The following is a 21,228-nucleotide window of genomic DNA, read 5'->3' as shown; positions in this document are numbered from 1 at the left end:
ATAAATGCTGATTTATTTATTTATTTTTAATTTTTACTACTCTGCTCTGGGGGGAGTATTTAAAACTAGATTGGACAAAATACTAGTACACCTCTACCCTGATATAACACGAATTCTGATATAACGTGGTAAAGCTGTGCTCCGAGGGGGCGGGGCTGCACCCTCCGGCGGATCAAAGCAAGTTCGATATAACGCGGTTTCACCTATAATGTGGTAAGATTTTTTGGCTCCTGAGGACAGCATTATATTGAGGTAGAGGTGTAAATATAAAGTAGTGAACAAACTTGCATTGCTACAGTGAGGGATTCGGTGATCTAACATAGTCTCTAATTCTATGTTTCTGTGTCTCGCGTTGATAAACGTAGAAGACAAAGTTTCTTTCAGTCCAGTAAACACATTACTCTGTTTTTGTCTGTTTATTCTTCTTGTCAGCAGGATGAGTATACGAATGTGCAAAGAAACTTCATGAAGAGGGACAGTGTACTTGCTAGTACATACAAACCAAAATACAGCTGGTATGTCTGGTTTACTGACCTCAAGATGGCTCCTTTAAGTGCTTGTACTCTGGCACAACAAGAATTTGTACATACTGTATTGTGATACTTAAAAATACAACGAGAATAATCAAGGTCTACAAAGTACATATGCTGCAAGCCAGCTCCTGGGAGTTTCTCACAGTAGGTTTCACTCTTGGAACATATCCAGATTTCCCCTCCTCGCAATCACCAGTTGGGAGACAATAATCATTTCCACCATATACACACTGTGACAGCCTACCCCATAAGGCTTTATGGGGGGGCGTTTATAAATGTATGTATGATATAACTGAAATATGTTTTGTGCCGCCTGTGCCACGTAACATATCTCCGTAAAGGTTATGGTCTACTATATCTATTCATCCTATTTGTACATATATATCATTTTCCACTTGAGGTTAAGAATTTGGGCGGTATGCTTGCTTGATTTCTAAGTAAGCTCTGTGAGGCATTTGGTCAGTTTCTTTAGGAAGGAATTCGCCAGGTTAAGTACCTGATCAGGAAACACTTGGGGAACAATGCATCTTGGAATGCTCCAATCCACATGAGAAGTCTTCCTGGAGACATGCAAGATACCATGTGGACAATGGCTTCAGCCTGTGAAGACTGAGTCATGCAGGGACATGTGACTTGCCCAGGTGACCCCAGAACTCCATCTTGGAGCTGGACTTTGCATAGGAGGGAGGAGGGGGGGTCTCCACCCACAAGAGAGAGTCTATTTAAATCCGTGGGAGATCCCTCCATTTGGTCTTCAGCTGGCTAAAGAAGGAGCCTCTCCACACACACCCCACCCCACCCCCCAGGATACTTGAAGGAGACTGAAACAAAGGACAGTAACTATAGGGGGTGTGAGTGATTGCTGGACCCAGGGGGTGTGAGTGATTGCTGGACCCAGGCTAAAAGGAGATTAGCCTGTAAAAGGGAGCACTCTGGAACTGGTGAGGAAATTATCTGTATTCAGTTTGATTAGGCATAGATTTGCGCATTTTATTTTATTTTGCTTGGTGACTTACTTTGTTCTGTCTGTTACTACTTTGAACCACTTAAATCCTACTGTCTGTATTTAATAAAATCACTTCTTATTTAGTAATTTACTCAGAGTATGTATTAATACCTGGGGGAGCAAACAGCTGTGCATATCTCTCTATCAGTGTTATAGAGGGCGAACAATTTATGAGTTTGCCCTGCATAAGCTTTATGCAGGGTAAAACGGATTTATCTGGGTTTAGACCCCATTGGGAGTTGGGCATCTGAGTGCTAAAGACAAGCACACTACTGTGAGCTGTTTTCAGGTAAACTTGCAGCTTTGGGACAAGTGATTCAGACCCTGGATCTGTGTCTGGAGCCAGACAGGAGTGTCTGGCTCAGCAAGACAGAGTGCTGGAGTCCTGAGCTGGCAGGGAAAACAGAAGCAGGGGTAGTCTTTGCACACCGGGTGGCAGCTCCCAAGGGGGTTTCTGTGATCTAACCTGTCACACACACATTATTTGCAAATTGTGGTTCCAAGAACTATATTTCATAACATACAAAGATATTAAATTAATGAGCACCTAATGTACTGAACTACATAAAGACCTCCACAGTTCTGGAAAGAAAAAAAAGTGACTTATTAGTAAAAAAACAAATTGGGTGAAATTCTGACCCCATTGAAGTTGACTGCAAAACTCCCATTGACTTCAATAGGGACAAGATTTCACCCATAACAGACAACCACAAAAACGTCATACAACAATCTATAAGTAAAACACAAACTCTGCTCCAGTGCATAGGTTGGCAGCTGGGAGATATGCAAGAAGGGAAACTAAAATGGGGATCAGTCTCTCCATGTCATCCTTGATAATGGTAGCTTGACCTAGGGCAGCCACTAATCATGGACTCTCTTTGGGCCTGGAATGTCAAACTCAGATTGTGTATTGACCCCAGAAGTGGTCTCAGAGCAGACATGAGAAAAGCATCCTATGTCCCACTTCAAGGAACAGGAAGGGGCTGGTCAGAGTGAAACCGCATAAATAGGCACAGAGGAGACTGATGCTGAGAGGTCTAAGCATACATTGACCACCCACAAAAAGTTGTTTTTGCCTCTTATAATAGTTGTTTGTTTTTTTGCAGCACTCAAGATATAGAGACATTTTAATAAACATCAATCTGCAATAGTTAGCTTTCAGCGAAGAGAGAGAAAAAAAATATTCCTAGAATTATATTTAATCTTGCCTTATTTTTCACCAGCCTAGTCTGCTGTATAGTGTCAGTGCCTTCATTCTTCCAAAAGTAATGTTGCTGTGTCTGCCTGATAATTGTTCAGATATCTTTTCAATTACACATTTGACAGTGTTTGTGACAGGCACGTCATATGTAAGGATACATAACAAAGGATGTGTTTAAAGTATTTTGTTACATGTCTGCTGCATCCTTATTTACATTTACTGAATCAGCAACCTATTCTCTCCTTCTCTCACACTTATCATATGTGCTTCTGGATCACATTATCCCAGAATTGGTCCTCACCATGTTTTACTACAGGAATAGTGATAATTTGGCATTGCTTAGAAATAACTCCAGAATGCCTGCAAAGATCTATAAAATTTTCTAGAGAAATTAGAAGAAGAGTTTTTTAAAATGTAGTGTGCTTGAAATCATGCTGTGTTGACAGCCCTGGATACTGGAATGCAAAGGATTTGGCCCTGTTTTTACTTCCATGAAGATTTAGACTTCACTGGTTTCCCAGCAGATGACTCTTTTAGCAACCCAGTGGGAAAGAAACTTTTAAAATGAAAGTTTAAATTATGCGGAAACTGATAGAAATTTCCTAAGGGAAGGCTGAGTAAAGACTGCAGGATTTGGCCCTACATTTCTTCCTTGATGTAAACACACCTTATCCATCCAAAGTTTTGTCTATACTTGCAATTAACCTTAATTTCAGCCATCGTGGGCAGCAATCAGTGTTGCTGCAATGCCACAAACCCTCTCATTTAGACAATGCACTCAAGGAGCTACTGTGGCTGAAACTGGGGCTAACTCCAAGTTCAGACAGGGCCCTAAGGTATTCATACAGTACCACTCTCCACAGTGTTTGGGAAGCAATGGCCTCTCCTTTAGTCAGGGGACAATCATACTACTTTTGCATTGTTTTGCAAGCAACTCTTGGATTTTAGTGGACTTCATCATCTTAGCAATTATGCCATGGATTCACATTTAGACACAGACAATGATTTCTTTTTCTTTTTCTTCTGCATTGCTGGTGTTTTCTGTTGGTTTTGATTGGCAGCGGCGGGGAGTATAATTGGAGCTCTGAGTGTTGTGAGTGTGCCCAAAACATAATACTGGAGGCCAAATTCTGCCCTATGATTTGCACAGAGGACTCCTGCTGAAGTCAATAGAAGCCCCACATGCCTTTCTCAGCGCAGAACTGGACACTGTGTAGTTAAATTGTCCAGGATCAGCTCTAAGTTGTTAGCTTTTTACCTAGGCATTTATGTCCTGCTTATCACCATGGTGGATTTATATGAGAAAACTGGCGAGAGGATCTGTTGTTCAATTTGTCACCAATTGAGAGACACTTTGATGGTCAGGGTAGAGCACAGACTGTTGCAGAATGTACATATTAATGGCCTGATTCTGCAAACCCTTCCTTGCCTGCGTAGGCCCTTTGATATTAGTGAGACTGCTCTTGTGAATAATAACTACTTGTGCGAGTAAGGGTCTGCAGGATCATTCCCTGTGATCTGAGATTTGAAAAGCCCTGGCAATTGCTAAGATACACAGTGAAAGGTGGGGTTTTTTATTATTATTATTACGCTATTAAAGTATTTTTAAGTGTTTCTCAGGTCCATGTAGCTCACGGGTTATATCTGAGGCTTTTCTGAAGTAGAATTGTTAAAAAGAAATAAATCTGGTCTTGACTGATGATTACATTACTCCATTTTCACCGTGGCGTAACTTGATTGAGATGAATGGATTTACACCAATGTAACACTAGAGTAAAACAGGGGGGAATCAGGCCATTTATCTGGAAATTAAATCTATTTAGTGTTTTATCTGTCACGTACTGTACCTTAAGAAAAATCAAAAGACCAATTAAATTACATCGTCACAGTATGAAAAAAGAGGAAAATGTCTGCAATTTTTTTTACATGTAGTAAGACTGATCTGAAACATTTATGTGTTCAGAATTGTCTCACAAGCACATTTTTTTTCTTGCTCTGTATTTAAAAATTGATAACCTGGGGAAAAAAAGACTGCTGAGTTATAAAAACATCTTTTTTCTTGTAATAGTGTCATCTACTGGTAAGTCATTATTAAACTTAGGATTTAAATTTATAAGTGACCTTGACTAAAGTTTTATCATTTGAAGAATTTTCTCTAATGGTTTAATGTATCTGGAAGGCCAAACTCCCTTTATGTGGTGGAAATATTATAAATATCCCCTTTTAAATTGGAGCATCTTGCACTATGCAAAAACTAGAATGTGATTTTTTTCTTCTGCTTACTTCATGACTTGATTTTGAGCACTGTTTACAAAAGAAGGAAACAACTGAAATGTGCCATCAATTCAGATGAAAACTGGGTAACCTTAGGATTCCTGTTCTTGCCGATGGCTCAGATAGCCAGCTTGCAAACTCTCCTGGGGAGCCTGGGCTACCAGTCTCCTAGAACTGGCAGCCGTTTATTGACGTTAGCTTTGGGAATAATCTTCACTCTGTTGATTTCCTGCACACAGAGGTTGTTTAATGTCATCGGAATGACATTGCTTTGTTGTGCATGCCGCATCTTGCAAGCAGCTGAACTGTTCCTTACAGGGGAAAAAATGGCTGCAGCATGCACGCTGTATGCTCTGTACAGGTAATCCCCTCACTTGCACTGCATGCAGCACATATGTTGCACTCATGCTGTGTAAATTATATATTTCTGTAAGAGATGGTCTATCAGACCCAGAAACGATGCTCCAGGCTCAGGTTTTCTTCTTCTATTTAAGTGGTAAAACTTTATTGAATTTTACAGAATGCAAATGCAAAAATGAGAAACAAGGAAATGGACAAAGGAATAACTAATATAACTTGAAAAGTGGAGAATTAGTAGCCTGAATCTCTTATTCTTAAACTACTCACTATTTTCTATGGGATAAATACTTCCTTGGATGGTTTTGTGAGGCAAAGCGTTGCCTATATGGGTGTTTCCCTTATACAGATGTCTCGGGTCTTATCAGAAGAACATTCTTCTCCATGTGGGCTTCGGATATTTACCCAGGTTTGGTATGCATGCGCTCCATTGATCTGTGCTTGCACCTCACACCTCCTCATGCGCCAAACTGAGAGCATAATGGGCAGAGAGGACCTACCACCTCTCCAGTTTCTTTCTGCTATGCGTGGCCTGAGAGAGAACCTCTTCAATATCTGCAGCATTTGCTAGCTTCTACTTCGAGTCTACTGCAAATATTTGTAAATAGCTTTTGATAATAGTTTTAGATAGTTTTTATAGTTAGATATGTGTAATTTTTAGTAATTAGGGCCATAGGGGTCTCCCCCTACCTGAAGACTCACCCTTTCTCTGTCCTGTACAGGGTGACTGGTATGTCCAAGATCCTGGGATTCAAGAACTGTATTTCCCGCCCTGGGGCCTTCCCTCTCAGCAATGACAAATTCATGTGCCTTTACTAGCTTCAGGAAGCTCATGTCTCCTTGAAGTGCGCTATTTCTGTATCCTTCCCAAGTCTAACCTCTCAAGGCTGTTAGTATAGGCTTTGGGATGCATCACACTAAGAGGGCCCCAGTCTGACCCTGGCCCATCATATTGCCCTGCTGTACATCAGTCAGAGGCACTGAGAAGCACCCCTCTGAGCACAGTGGGCTCCGGAGTTGATAGGAGTAGAGCAAAGGACTCCTCCAAATAGTGGTATGAGGAGGGTAGGAAACATACTTGTAAGGAGTGAGAAAAATTCTCCTTCAGGTCCTCATCCAAGAAGAAGACCTCTTCTCTGGCATTCTCCAAGTCAGGTGAGTTTCCATGTCCCCGTATGGGCATGTCCGGAGCGTAGAAGGACCACAGAGCCAAACTGGCATTAACTGCAGGAGCACTGATCCCTCTTACATAGTCTTCCATAGGATTAAGTCTCCCTGAGATTACACCCAAGATGATATTGAAATTCCATCTAAATCAGACTATTCACTTAGGCTACATCTTCACTACGGGGGGGGGGGCGGTCGATTTAAGATACGCAAATTCAGCTACGTGAATAGCGTAGCTGAATTCGACGTATCACAGCCAACTTATCCCGCTGTAGGGATGGCGGCAAAATCGACCTCTGTGGCTTCCCGTCGACGGTGCTTACTCCCACCTCCGCTGGTAGAGTAAGAGCGTTGATTCGGGGATCAATTGTCGCGTCCCGACGGGATGCGATAAATCGATCCCCGAGAGGTCGATTTCTACCCGCCGATTCAGGTGGGTAGTGTAGACCCAGCCTTAGCTGTTTTCTGTTCAAAGCCACATGGCACCATTAAATATAGGAAGCTTCATTCTCTAGATGTCCTTTTGGCATTGGCATTCTACCTGCAAAGGATTAAATCCTTTAGGAAATCACCTAGATTAGCTATATTCTTTGCACGAACATATGAGGGATGAAGCGATCTCATCCCAAAGACTGTCCAAATGGATTTTGGGTTGCATCTGGCTGTGTTACAAGTTAATGGTGACCCTTCCCCTGCAAGGGGTGTGGATCCACTCAATCAGATCCCACACTGCATCAGCCTCACTTTGAGAGGTCCCTCTCCTGGAAGTCTGTAGCAGCAATATGGGGTTCTGTTCAAGCTTTCATGAGGCATTATGCCCTGGTGCAAGATTCTCCAGCAGATGCATGCTTCAGCAAAGCAGTGTTCCAATCGATCCTACAGCTAGGGTCCTCACACCCTTCTCAATTAATACTACTTGTAAATGACCCACAGTGGAATACACCTATAGGGACCATCACTTGAAGAAGAATGACAGGTTACTTACCTTAGAGTAACTAGAGTTCTTCAAGATGGATGGTCCCTAGTTGTAGTCCATTACCTGGCCTCCTTCCCCTTTGCTGTAGAGTCTTATCCTAGGGTTCTTCGCCATAGGAAGGTACCACCCCATATCTCTAAGTTTGGAGCATGAGGAGGAGACAGTGCAGACACAGCACAATAGACACTCCTAGCAAGAATCTTCCATTCTCAGCCATGTGGAGTGTATGCACACCCACAGTAGAATACAGATGAGGACTGTGACGGGTTGGATCACAGAAACCCCCTTGGGAGCTGCCACCTGATGTGCCAAGACTACCTCTGCTCCTGTTTTCCCTGCCAGCTCAGGACTCCAGCACCCTGTCTTGCTGAGCCAGACACTCCCGTCTGCTCCAACAAAGACCCAGGGTCTGAATTACTTGCTCCAAAGCTGCAGGTTTACCTGAAAGCAGAAGTGTGCTTGTCTTTAACACTCAGATGCCCAACTCCCAATGGGGTCTAAACCCAAATAAATCCGTTTTACCCTGTATAAAGCTTATGCAGGGTAAACTCATAAATTGTTCGCCCTCTATAACACTGATAGAGAGATATGCACAGTTGTTTGCTCCCCCAGGTATTAATACATACTCTGAGTTAATTAATAAATAAAAAGTGATTTTATTAATACAGAAAGTAGGATTTAAGTGGTCCCAAGCAGTAACAGACAGAACAAAGTAAGTCACCAAGCAAAATAAAATAAAATGCGCAAATCTATGTCTAATCAAACTGAATATAGATAATCTCACCCTCAGAGATGCTTCAGTACGTTTTTTCCTCAGACTGGACACCATCCAGGCCTGGACACAATTCTTTCGCCTGGTACAGCTCCTGTTCCAGCTCAGGTGGTAGCTAGGGGATTCTTCATGATGGCTTCTCTCTCCCCTTTGTTCTCTTCCACCCCTTTATATATCTTTTGCATAAGGTGGGAATCCTTTTGTCCTTCTCTGAGTTCCCACCCCCTCCTTCCCAATGGAAAGACACCAGATTAAAGATGGATTCCAGTTCAGGTGACACGATCACATGTCACTGCAAGACTTCATTACCCACTTGCCAACACACACGTATACAGGAAGACTTACAGGTAAAACAGAGCCATCTGCAGACAGCGGTCCTGGTTAATAGGAGTCATCAAGATTCCAAACCACCATTAATGGCCCACATTTTGCATAATTACAATAGGCCCTCAGAGTTATATTTCATATTTCTAATTTTAGATACAAGAGTGGTACATTTATACAAATAGGATGATCATACTCAGTAGATTATAAGCTTTGTAATGATACCTTACAAGAGACCTTTTGCATGAAGCATATTCCAGTTACATTATATTCACTCATTATCAAATTTTTATAAAACCATATAGACTGCAACTGTCACAAGGACCACTCAGAGAACTCAAGTTACTGTAAGGTAAGTAATCTTTCTTTATTGAGAGATAATGTATGCGGAAAATAAGATCTGTCTTAGCAGTCTCAGTGTTAGATATGAAATAAACAGGTTCCCTGGGATCACAAGTTCCAGTCCATGAAAGGCTGACGTGTACATTCTTCTGAGCTAGCTCCTTGCACTTTACTGTGCCAAAGGTCTTTGGGATGACACCATAAAAAAGGGTTTCAGGGTAGCAGCCGTGTTAGTCTGTATCCTCAAAAAGAACAGGAGTACTTGTGGCACCTTAGAGACTAACAAATTTATTAGAGCATAAGCTTTCGTGGGCTACAACCCACTTCTTCGGATGCATATAGAGTGAAACGTATATTGAGGAGCTATATATATATATATATATATACATCAAGTGTGTATATATATCTCCTCAATATATGTTTCACTCTATATGCATCCGAAGAAGTGGGTTGTAGCCCACGAAAGCTTATGCTCTAATAAATTTGTTAGTCTCTAAGGTGCCACAAGTACTCCTGTTCTTCATAAAAAAAGGGGAGACTCTTTGGCCTGATCTACACTAGGAAATTAGATTGGTATAACTATGTTGCTTAGGGATGTGAAAAATCCACATCCTGAGCAATGCAGTTAAAGCAACCTAACCCCCCAGCATAGACAGCGCTTGGTCAACAGATGAATGCTCTTGTTGATCTAGCTACCACCGATCAGGGAGCTGGACTACCTACGCGGACGGGAGAACCTCTCCTGTTGACATAGATAGTGTCTTCACTGAAATGCTACAGCAGTGCCGCTGTAGCATTTAAAGTGTAGACAAGCCTATGCAAATGATGAACTATGTTTCATGGCACCCTTCCCCAGACTTTTCTTACCGGCCTGCAGCTCCCCAACCCTGAGACTGATAGCTCCTTCTGTGCAAGCTTGTATGGGAAATGGAAGGAGAGAACACTGAAAAATGAAAATCATTCTCTCGTCAGGTATATTAGTTCAAAGTAGGCTGGTCACTGCTTCAGTCAAGATGGGCTTATTTAAAATCCACAGAAAAGCGCAGAAATTGGCTAGTTATTTTGGCATATCTTTCCACTATTGGGGAGGGCTGTATATGTAATAGCAGGCAGGAAAATGAGAGAACAGAACTCTGAATCCAGCTGATTGACTCCCTGTCTGTTATGAAGTGAATAAACTGAAGTGGGCGGTCTGGGACCCGCAGCCACACAGGCACAATTCTATAGAGGGCTGTGGCTGACACATTTTGTTTCATCTGGCTGAGACATTGGCTCATGGTTTGATGGCAAGCCAGCTGTATGTCCCAGCAGCATTTGTGCTAGTACCTGTCAATCATTCATGTCCTGAATGTATTTTGGGGATGTATAAGCTGCCAGATATGGACTTTAATCTCTTCAGCAGCTTCCTGGCATCAGACTGAGATGGGATCATGAATGGGGAGCCATCTGACTGACTGACATGTTCCTTGACTGACAAATCATGTGTGGATGCAGTGCATCATTCCTGGGAGGCCCAGTGCAACTACTCAGATCCCTTAGGTCTCAAATTGCCAATGCTTAAAACCCTTAAATTCCACTGTGTCCTGCATGAACATTGAAGATCCTATTATCCTGTTTTTAAGAGCAGGGTTTCAGTCCAGTGGCCTTGATCAAAATGTAACCTCTCCTCATTTCTGTCTTGCTTGGTTGTCACCCTCTACACCAAAGGTCGCACTTCAGCTATATTGCATGTATATAGATTGTAAAGCACTTTGGAATCCCTTGAAGTTAAAGGTTCTATATGAATGTAAAATAACAGATATATGTAAGGAAAGATCTCTACTAAAAATATTTTGCTATGGGAAGGGTTAGTAAGCCTGACACCATATTCGATGGGAAAGCTTTGCTTTGGTGATTTCATCAGAGTTTCACAATACTCTCAAGAGGCTTACCCTACGCTTCTGAAACTTTTGGTAAATCTTATCTGCTTGTTAAATCATCCCTTTTAAGAATTTGTATTCATCATGCTCTTTGTTGTTGTTTTTCTCTGTTGATCTATAGAAACTCTATGAAATTTTGCCATCCTAACCTGGAAAAGGGTATAACTTACTGATTTTTTTTTAAATGTAACATTCCTTCACCTTCAAGGCTTGGTCTCAAAGTCATACAATTTCTTCTTACCAATGCATGATATAGTAGAGTTTGTATAGCGGACTTTTCATAAACATCAGTCTTATAATAAAAGCTCCCATCCCATCACTTGTGTTTAAAAACTATGACCTTAGAAAGCCTGCTGCAGACAGTGTCAGGAGTTTTACTGAGCTTAGGCCTTAGGCACATTCATTTGAATCGTTTTGAAAATGCATATCCAAAATTCAATAAAATAAGACAGTCTGATGGTACAGCTGCAACATATCCCCTCCAGCTGGGTAAGCTGAGATGATTTCTAGGTCTTGGACTAGCAGAGCCTGGGTGTGATGTAGAGATTATACAGATAGCTGCCAGAGAAGAGATTCTGGCAGCTCTGCTACTGCACTGCTCTCTGCCTTTTGATTTGTGGAGTAACAGTGGCTTTTGTTCTAAATGGGGTCCCTTGCTGGCTTTCCTAGACACAGATTTGCTGGTGCAACACTGGCAGCAAGCCAGTGGGAGGGGTTGCCTCAAGGGTAAATGAATACAAGGTAGGAAAAAACAATAACATCACAGTGCTCCAGTTGTTTTGAAAGTGACTGGCTATTCTCAATGCCTTGATATGGATCCAAAACGATCCACTATGTAGGCAGGTTTAGTTAAACTGCATTCAGAAATCATAATTTATCCACGGGCAAACACCGTTGCTTTGCATACAGAAGGCAAGTCATGTGATCCCAAATGAAATTTGCATGGTTCTTTACTCAAAAAAGCTAATGTCAGTCATTGTCCCTTTTGTGCATATCAATGCCTTGGTTCTTTAAGCCCATTTAAGTACACAAGAGCATGTGTTGTTGTTTTTTTAAAAATATTACCTTCCCTGTACTGCAGCACAATATATAATGTAGACCCTTCTCTACATAGCTATTCAGTATTTGATGCAATATTACAAATCTATATTAAAATTATGAAGCATAAAATACTTTGGCTGCTGGATTCTACACTGCTGAGTTATGTACTATCGAACAGTGAAAATGTTTCCCTTATGCACCATACATCCGAAATTTCCAAATAACTGTTTTTGCACCAGGACATTTCTTATCTCTAGTGTAGTACTGCTAGCCTTGTGGAGTGTCATCACCCTGGCACAATTAGCACTGTGCCTAACGTTGAGATAATCAGAGTGTACATGTAGGGACATTATTTAAGCACCAAATCACTGAACTGCATGGTATGCCCCCACCTACTGAAAGGGCTACCATGAAATTTAATTTAGAATTTTACATATACATTTTGAATTGGAAATCTCAATAATAATTTTCCCTTTGCTCAGCCTTTTAACTGTGAAATTCAGTTGGGGAGTTTTGAAGCAGCAGGTAATGTCACAGCACTCTGGAGGGATTTTACCAGAATTCTGCTATAGTGCTTGCAAGTGTCATTTCCATATTTAACTAATTTCAGTTTTTAATTAGCTCTGTGTGAAAAATGAGAGTTCATGCTGAGCTAAGCTGTCAGCATAGACTCTTGTTTCCTTTTTAGCCTCTCAGGACAATTACAGGAAAAAAAAAAGAGTGCTACAATAAATGAGCTTGAGCACGGCTCTTCCAGGCCTTCACGTTGTTCATTGACGGGGAGGAAGTGACAGGGTTGGGTCCAACTTGCCATAATGGGGAAGAGAGCAGCTCTGAATCCATTTCAGATACAGATTTGATATATTAAAGATTCGAGGAAATTTTTAAACTTGACCCGGAATAGGAGCAGGCAGCAAAATAAATTATATTCTCTTCCTAAACCGCTAAGATACCATATGGTCATTTACACTGTTCTTAACAAAGCTTAATCATTCTAACCTAATTATTTATTGCACTGAATAATAGTGAGATAGGCAGCGTTCCACTTTACAAAAAACACTGGGAAACCATTTTTTCGTGGCACTTTCTGTAGCCTAAGACTGAACAATGCAGTGCACTGAAGGCTCCTGCGTGTGATTTTATGTGGTCCCCTATAAAAAGATAACTGATTTTGATTTAATTCCATGATGCAGTATAGGGATGGAAATTGGTTAATCCTGCATATGAAGAGAAAATTTTCCACCAGGGACTTACACGCAAATTTAAACTACATACTCTTCAAAAATGTATTGAGAGTTGGAGTTTTTGCAAACTCTACAAAAATATTTGATGAACAGGTTTATAAAACAATTTTTGGAAGTAGAACAGATAGAGGACCTGAATTTCATTTACATAACATCCATGTTAATAGTATTATTTGTTTTTAAAAAGAAGGCATCAATTGAAACACCAAACCAGTGTGTTTCTCATTTAAATGGAAAATTAGCAATAAAACTCTGTGTTATATATAGGAATGAGTGAATTTTGTAATACACATATTTTCAGTTCATCCACTTATTCCATGAAAATATTGGTACAGTGGATTTTGCTTATATCTGATGTGGTTATTATAGACGGCCACTTATAGTAGACAGAAGCAGATTTCCTCTATTAGACTATAAACCACATACATCTTTCACAAATTAAAAAGAATGGAAGAAACCTCAGTTACAACAGACACTTTCTGAGTATTTAGGGGTGTTAGTAATATTATGAAGGGAGAAGCAACACCCACTGAGGAAACTTGTCAGATATGGACGTGAAATAGAGGAGCTACCAATTATTTTCCTTCAAAACTATTGAGGGTCTGCTTTGTAAACCTGCTTTTGATGTTAAGAAAATACTCCAAAGGAGAATAAATCTACATTTTTTCCAATGAACTACTCCCAAAAACAATCATCTGTTCTTCCTGTTTAAGAGCTTCAGAAAACAGCTACCATAGCAGATTTATGTGTTGGGAAAACTAGAATACCTATTACTTTCAGTAGTAAACTTGCTTCACAAAAAATCATGTACCTTGACTGCCAAGTTAATTCAGATAAATACTGAGTAGAGAGACTGAAATGCTGGCTGGATTTTGACTGCTGTCTAATTTTTAAAATATATATTATTTACTTCTCCGTTGGTCACCACATAGAGCCCTACTGTACATGTCTGGGCTCTGTCTACTGAATTTTATGGACAAAAAGGAGAGCACAAACCATTCATCATAAGTACCATCATTGTATACTTTTAGTTACCATAGCCTTTTCTCTGTCTGTGTGTCTTCCTCTCTCTATATATATTTCTATGAGTATGCCATCTTTCTGTGACATTAATTGCATCAGCCATAAATGTTTGTTTTAAGTTTTATTACATTGTGTGACATAATTTATATACAGACCTTACATATTATAGGTATATCGTGTGAGGCAAAAATTTTGTTGAGGGTGAATTCTCAATTATTTTATTCTATGCATAAATATAATGCATCCAATGGTACATGCATTAATTTATCTAGTACTCAAGTTCAATTCAGGGTTCAATTTAAGATGTTGACTTTTTTCTATAGTTTTTCATAGGTTGGATTGCAGTTGCCTCAGGGAACGTCACTCTCCCCAGGATCTGCTCTAATGTTTTGGGTCACCTGAGATTCTCAAACTAACAGAACAGTCCTGAGGTGATATCTTGGCCCAACTGAACTTCAGGTCAAAATTTTCATTGGCTGCAATAGGGACCTGGGTTTCACCCCTTGTATTTAAAGATGTTGGGGACTGGTAGTGAGCATTCTGCATTGCTAACCCCAGACTACGAAATTGGCTTCTTGACACACCTCAAGTCTGTTGACATTTAGGGCACAGTGTAAGGCTCTTGTCTCTTCTTCAGCATCTTTTTGGGTAAACAACAGGAAATTGCTTTGTTTGAGGGGATGTCCCATATTCTTTACTTCTCATAAAAGATGTAACAATATGCATCTTGTTATAGTTTTTATATGTGCCATGAGATGAAATTGGGCACATTTTTTTAAATGTGGAAGACAAAAATTAAATGAAACAATAATATATTCTGAATAAATTTAGACTCTAGTCTGTGCTTTTGAATGCTAATGTAAAATCCTCTTATCTGAAAGCCATACAAGTCAGATATCAACCCTAGATATTGAATAAAGAACACAATAGGCCAAATTTTCATATTTGAGTGTTTAAAGTTAGGTACCTACATTTGTATTGAGGTGCCCTAATCCTGATTAAGGTTGCCTCAGATAGATATCTATGGGCCAGATTTTCAAGGACACTGAACATCTGCAGTTCCCATTGATTTTAATAGGAACTGCAGTTTTCTCTTACCCTTTTTCTGTCTTGTATATTTGGATTGTAAGTTCTTTGGGGGCAGGGACTGTCTTTCATTAAATGCTTGTATCATTCCTAGCAAATGGGCCCCAATCTCAGCTGGGGCCCATGGGCATTACTGTAACACAAATAAATAATAAATAAATTGCTCTGTGATGCTCTAGTGTGGTAGATGCTAAGACACAGATGCAGAGCAAGGAAAGAAGGATCAGTGGGTTTCCATTTTGTCAGTTACCGTAATGGAAAAGTAAACAAACCTCTAACCTCGAAAACCTGCCAAGAGTCTGGCTAGTACAGGATTGAAAACTGAACATGTCCTGGTAAGCCCACGGGAGATGGTAGTTGACACTCAAATAACGGAGAAAGAAAATACATTTATTCAAATATATAAATAATCATTGAGACATTGCTCCTTTAAAAAAAGTTGGTATAAAAAATCAACAGCGCTATAGCAGTTAAATAGCACTAACTGACTACACTTAATTTTCTAAGGCTTTTTTTATTTAGGGCTCTGCACCTTTGTTCCTCTTTAGATATTGCATCTTTGGATCAATAGGACATCCACCAATCTAAAATATTAATAATACCAGGCTTACACGGATTAGAGTGGGTTGAATTCTGCATAGATACTACATATAATCTGTACTTTCCCCCTTGTATATCATAGAATATTATTTGGGCTGTAATATATAGTTTGATGTGTATCATACAAATTAACAAGCTAAAATACATGTCCACTGTCAAAAATGAATGAGAATCTTGTGGGAAAGCAGAAATGTTTATTTTCTCCTGTGGTTCTTTTAACTTTGTGATCACAGGAGAGTTTTTAAATCCACAACAGTAATTCATGCCTGGAACAAAACCTTCTAATATTATCATATGTGTAACATATGACAGTCATATGACTATTTTAAACTATATTGTTAAAGCTTTTATGTGATTTCTTTTAAAGGAAAAAATGGTATTACAGACCACTGTGCTTGGAAAAGGTACTCAGCAAGCATAATGTTGCTGCTGCTGTTTTTATCTGCATGTGGATACCTCTGCTCTATGGACAGTGGACTAGCTGCCCATAACATGTAATCCAAATACATTTTTGGAGATTGCATACAAAGGAATAAAGGTGGAGGTGAAATATTTCATTTGCACTGTGTATAAAAATCAGAAGTGGACCCAAGCTGCAAAATTTGGATATGTCCTTTGAATCCCCAAAGCTTGGAGCAGTTAGAGCTATGATTTGGGTTCAGCCCATTTGTAGAATGGATGCTACATTTGAAATTTGAATCTGGTACAGGTGTGGGGAGATAGGTGTTCAGATGCAGGGTTTAAATTCAGGAAAATCTCTAATAAAATATTGACATTATGCACACTTTAGTTACATTCAGTTTTAAAGCAAAATAGTATACATAATGTACTGTAAGCAAAATCTAATTCCCAGAGGGGGTAATATAGTGGTCTAAAAATAAGGTTTGAAATTCCTAGAATTCCTAGAACCACAATTTCAAGTCCTGGTAAGATCAATTCAGTCCTTCCTTCTCTTGATGTGAAATGGAAATTCGTTGAGTTCCATGCACTCTGTTGTGTGAGATCTTTTAAATGAGACCTTAAAATTGAGGTTCCATCTGTTTTGGTTGAACACAAAAGATCTCATGGTATGTCTTCTAAGAGTAAGGTTTTCTAGTGTTTTTGTCCAGTGTCCTCTTACCCTGTTCTTGTTCCACCCCAGAAGCAGATGCATTTCAACCTTCCAGCATGAAAGGTACTATGTATGATAAATACAAATATTATTATTTATAGTCACCCAGTTCCAGCATTAAGAGGAACACAAAAGACTGCAATCTTGAATCTTAAGATTGCCAAAAGAGTGAGTTCATTTTATACAGTCTCAAGAACTGATTAATCTTGTGCCAATTTTCTGCACTCTATACAATCTAGGGCTTGTCATGAGAATGGATGAATAGTGTGCCGCATTCTGTTCCTCTTGTATGGTTTTTGTCACAAGATTTCAGATCCTGAATGCAGCATGCAATGCTGTTATTCTTCTTGTGACAAAAATTGCATTTGGAAAGTGGCACAAAATCAAAACATTTCTGTGAGGAGGATTGAAAGGGGAGCAGACAAAAAAGAATATAAAATGGAAATTCAGTCTCATCGCAGTCAGAATAGCAGGCAGAGAACTAATAATGATACAGGTTGTGACTATTGTTCCAAGCTGTCTTTAACTCTGCTTTCTTGTGGGTCTCCCGGGAATTTGAAGACAGGTCTTCAGATCATTTTTTCCCTCCATAATGTAATTCCAAGTGTGTGTAAGCTTTTCAAGTATTTTTGAAGTAGAAAGACTGAGTTTGGACATAGAGGGGTAAATTTTCAAAGCATTGCATGGGAGATAGGCGCACAAATCCCATTACTGCTAATGGGATTTGTGGGCGTATCTTTCGAGCACTACTTTGAAAATTCATTCCATTCAGTTTGTTGCAGTTCAGGAGGAGAGAAATCACTGAGTTGGTTTGAAAAAAGTGTTTTTTGTTTTTATATTTTGTTTTGTTTTCCACTCTCTTACATATAAGCACATCAAAAATCAAATGACTTGTCTTGCTTCCATCTTCTTTTTTTCCCGCAGTAATAAATGTATCCAAAAGGAAATAATTAACAATTCTCAGCAGAAGCACCCTTTTTTTCCCCTGTTGCTGATTATATTATTTCACTCTTTAACAGTACCCTTTTATTATCTGTATAATAGTAGCATACGAGGCACTTTGCAGAGGGGTTATAAAGTAAGAGCCCTGTCCCAAACAATTAAGAATCTAAATGAGAATTCACATATAAAGAGCCAGATAGTGCTAGGGAAATACTGCCCTACGTGGTGAGGAATCAACCTTCCCTAGCATCATGTCTCAGAAAAGCACAATCCCTCCTGTATCTCTCTGGGATGCGGAAGGAGCGTGCCTGGCATTTTCTCCCTAAGAGAGGGGAGCACTATGCTCTTCTCTCTGAAAACAATACGCTACACCATGGAGAAGATTGCAGAAGTACGGACAAGGCTCATGCCCCTGACTTGTGCCCTAGGGAATGAAGAAGTGACACTCATTGGTAACTGTATTTGTGAGCCAGACCCTGTGTTGGGAGGACAGTGGGTGACTTCTGGCACACTTGTGTCCCCCTTGCACCATGCATATGACCCAGAGGTAATTTAGCCCTAAATATGTGTGGGTTTACATATTTCACAAAACATTTCTCACAACATTCTTGTGTAGTAAATAAATATAGTCTCTCTCTCTCTCTCTCTCTCTCTCTCTCTCTGGAAAGATAATAGATTAAAAACTGTGTAACTTGTAAGGTGTTTAGCTACAGTACCATGGTGATAGTACAGAGTAAAAACATAAGTAAGTAGTATACTGAATCTCATTCCACTAATAGGGATGTTGAGACATCCCCTGATTCTACTCCCTGTAGCATTGTGGTAACATCTTTGTATTCAGTGGAGTTCTCTAGCGTTACACCACTGCAAATAGGAACTGAATATGGCTCTAGAAAGTTAAATGACTTGGCCAATGACGCATGATGCATGATACAATACAAAATATACAAAAAAGTTGCATGTGCTAATAATGCTTTAAATAAAAACCCAAACTGTATGTTTAATTTAAATGTATTAAAGCAGTTAGTACATATTAAATAACTTACCAGCCTTATGAGAAGCATATTATTGAGGTTTAACAACTGTGAAAAAGAGACTCGTCTATTAATTGTGAAAACAAGCATAGTAAATAAGCAATTATTTTATTTACATATTACAATGGTCATATTAAATCTAGATCAAATGATAGATTTAGGAAATCATACTTTAAACTGTCCTGTAGGAACAATCCTGCACTGGCACATGAAGGACTAGTGACATAATAGGTCTGTTCCAGTCTCTGACTTTTCCGATGCTGTGCAAGTGCCATTCAGATGTTTCACATGAGCAAATTCGGTAAGAGTTCTTATTCACCTAACCCTGCAGCCTGATTGCATAGCTTCCCTAAACAATTGGCATTGCACAAGTAAAAGAATATGCCTAATAAAACTATTTGATTGCTTTGTCTAAAATGTATCTCTTAAGAAAATGTAAATAGTATTAGTTGTGTGTCTAAAGTCTGCTAGCGGGTTTAAAAAAAAAAAAAAAAACTTATTCACTTCTCCCACAACCAGAATTGACCCTACTCTTCTGTTTAAACACAAAGTGTAAGTGTTTATACGTGAGTGAGAACAAATTTCAGCACTGGATTAAGGAACTTGCAATAAGTGGGATCTGGTATGCTGCATTCCCAGCCTGTAAAAATGTCCTAATGCTGAGACACAAGGGCATCTAAGAACCCAACTGCCTCTGGAGAATGCTCTGTGGTATTAGGACCTATGGATTTGCTGGGAAGGGTCTGTTCAAGCATTTCTCAAGGCATCAGGACTGGTGAATGGGCAGGGGAGTGTGTTGATGCCTCAGAGCACATCTAGGGGTTAAGACTCTAGAGAAGGCATCCAGACTGGTGGATGGAACTGAAGAGTGTTTTTGCTGCAAGGCACTGGGACAGGTGAATGCAGCAAGGAGAGCAGACATTATAAACCAAAGTGGCCTGGGTTTGGGGGCCAGGCTAGATTCACTGGGTGCCCCCGCAAAACCCTAATAACCGCCCTGACAGCTTTATCTTATTCATGTCAGGCACCACATCTAGCAGAATAGTTTTTCCCCCTGTTTGTATGACACAAATAAGTGCGAAAAGTGACACAAACACACATGCAATGCTCCTGAACCTATTCCCTATTATTACTGTTATTTAGATGTAAATCATGCTCATTAGTCTGTGATATCTTGAAAAGACCCTGATGAAACCTAATTCTCTGTTAACAAACTATTTTATTGTGATACTCTATGAAGAATAACAGGGAATCGCACCCAAGAAATCTGAAAGGAGAACAGAGAGTTATTTTAACTGGAATTGTCGTGCAGGGGATACGCAGTATCCTCTCATTACAAAAAAAAAACAAAACTAAAAGAACACACCTACTGTTTATCTTAGAAATGTTTGCCACATGCTAGGTAAATATATATATATTTCAATGACAGAGCACTAATTTCTCCATTTTGTTATATTGGAGCAATCCCTTTGATTTAAATGGGTTACACTGATGTAACTGAGGGAGGAGAATTTGGATCATAGATTCCAAACTTTCTTAGGCTGATTCTCATTTACACTGCCAAAGGGGTATAAAGAGACCTTAGTGTAACTAAGAATCATGGCCCCTGCGTTCAGCATCCGACTTTGAGACAGTTGCCTCCTCCACCATTTAACAAGAGAAGTCAAATATTCTGCTCCGCCTCCAGTTACATATTGACATTGCTGATCCTTAAAAAATCCTCTGCTCCTCATTGCCCTCTCTGTAAACACAGCTGAGGGCTGACTGCCATGTGTACACAAGCCAAAGACAATGTCACTCTTCATGTAACTTCTAATACTTATTGATTGGCTTTTGTCGGGTTTATTCTGTTGCCAACCATTGTGTGTGAGAAAATGTTTAGTCATGCCCCTCAAAGCTGCAGTGCCCTGTACACCGAAGGACACAGTATCTGCTTCCAGAGCTGTCACTGCCTTACTGAACCTAACTCCTCTCTGGGCTTTTGCTCAGAGTCTGTTAGCTGTGCATCACTGTTAGCAGTCTTGTTCATGCTTTCTTTTTTGTTAGCTTTTTCCTGAGCATTCATGTGGCCATTTATTTTATTCAAGTGTTTAGAAGGCAAGCATCATTGTAGTATTTGAGCACCTTAACACTCATCTCTCTTTAAATGAATGGAAGCCTTGGCTAGACTTAAGCATAATGGTGTCAGGCACTTGTGCATATTTTCTCCATACAGTTCCTTCATTGCCCCTCTCTTTTGACCTTATTGATATAAAATTATTCTACTTAACTGCCAG

The 21,228-nt window shown here is 39.8% G+C and overlaps 1 protein-coding gene across 15 annotated transcripts in view; it reads left to right on the top strand.

Annotated features, from left to right (window-relative positions):
* Positions 1–21,228, top strand: part of TENM2 (teneurin transmembrane protein 2) — a 1,090,181-nt gene that overhangs the window by 873,956 nt on the left and 194,997 nt on the right. The window lies entirely within an intron of this gene.

Source organism: Chrysemys picta, chromosome 8 (genome assembly GCF_011386835.1).
Source record: "Chrysemys picta bellii isolate R12L10 chromosome 8, ASM1138683v2, whole genome shotgun sequence".
Lineage (NCBI taxonomy): Eukaryota > Metazoa > Chordata > Testudines > Emydidae > Chrysemys > Chrysemys picta.
Note: the sequence above shows the minus strand (reverse complement) of the source record. Positions and strands in the feature narration are given on the sequence as shown.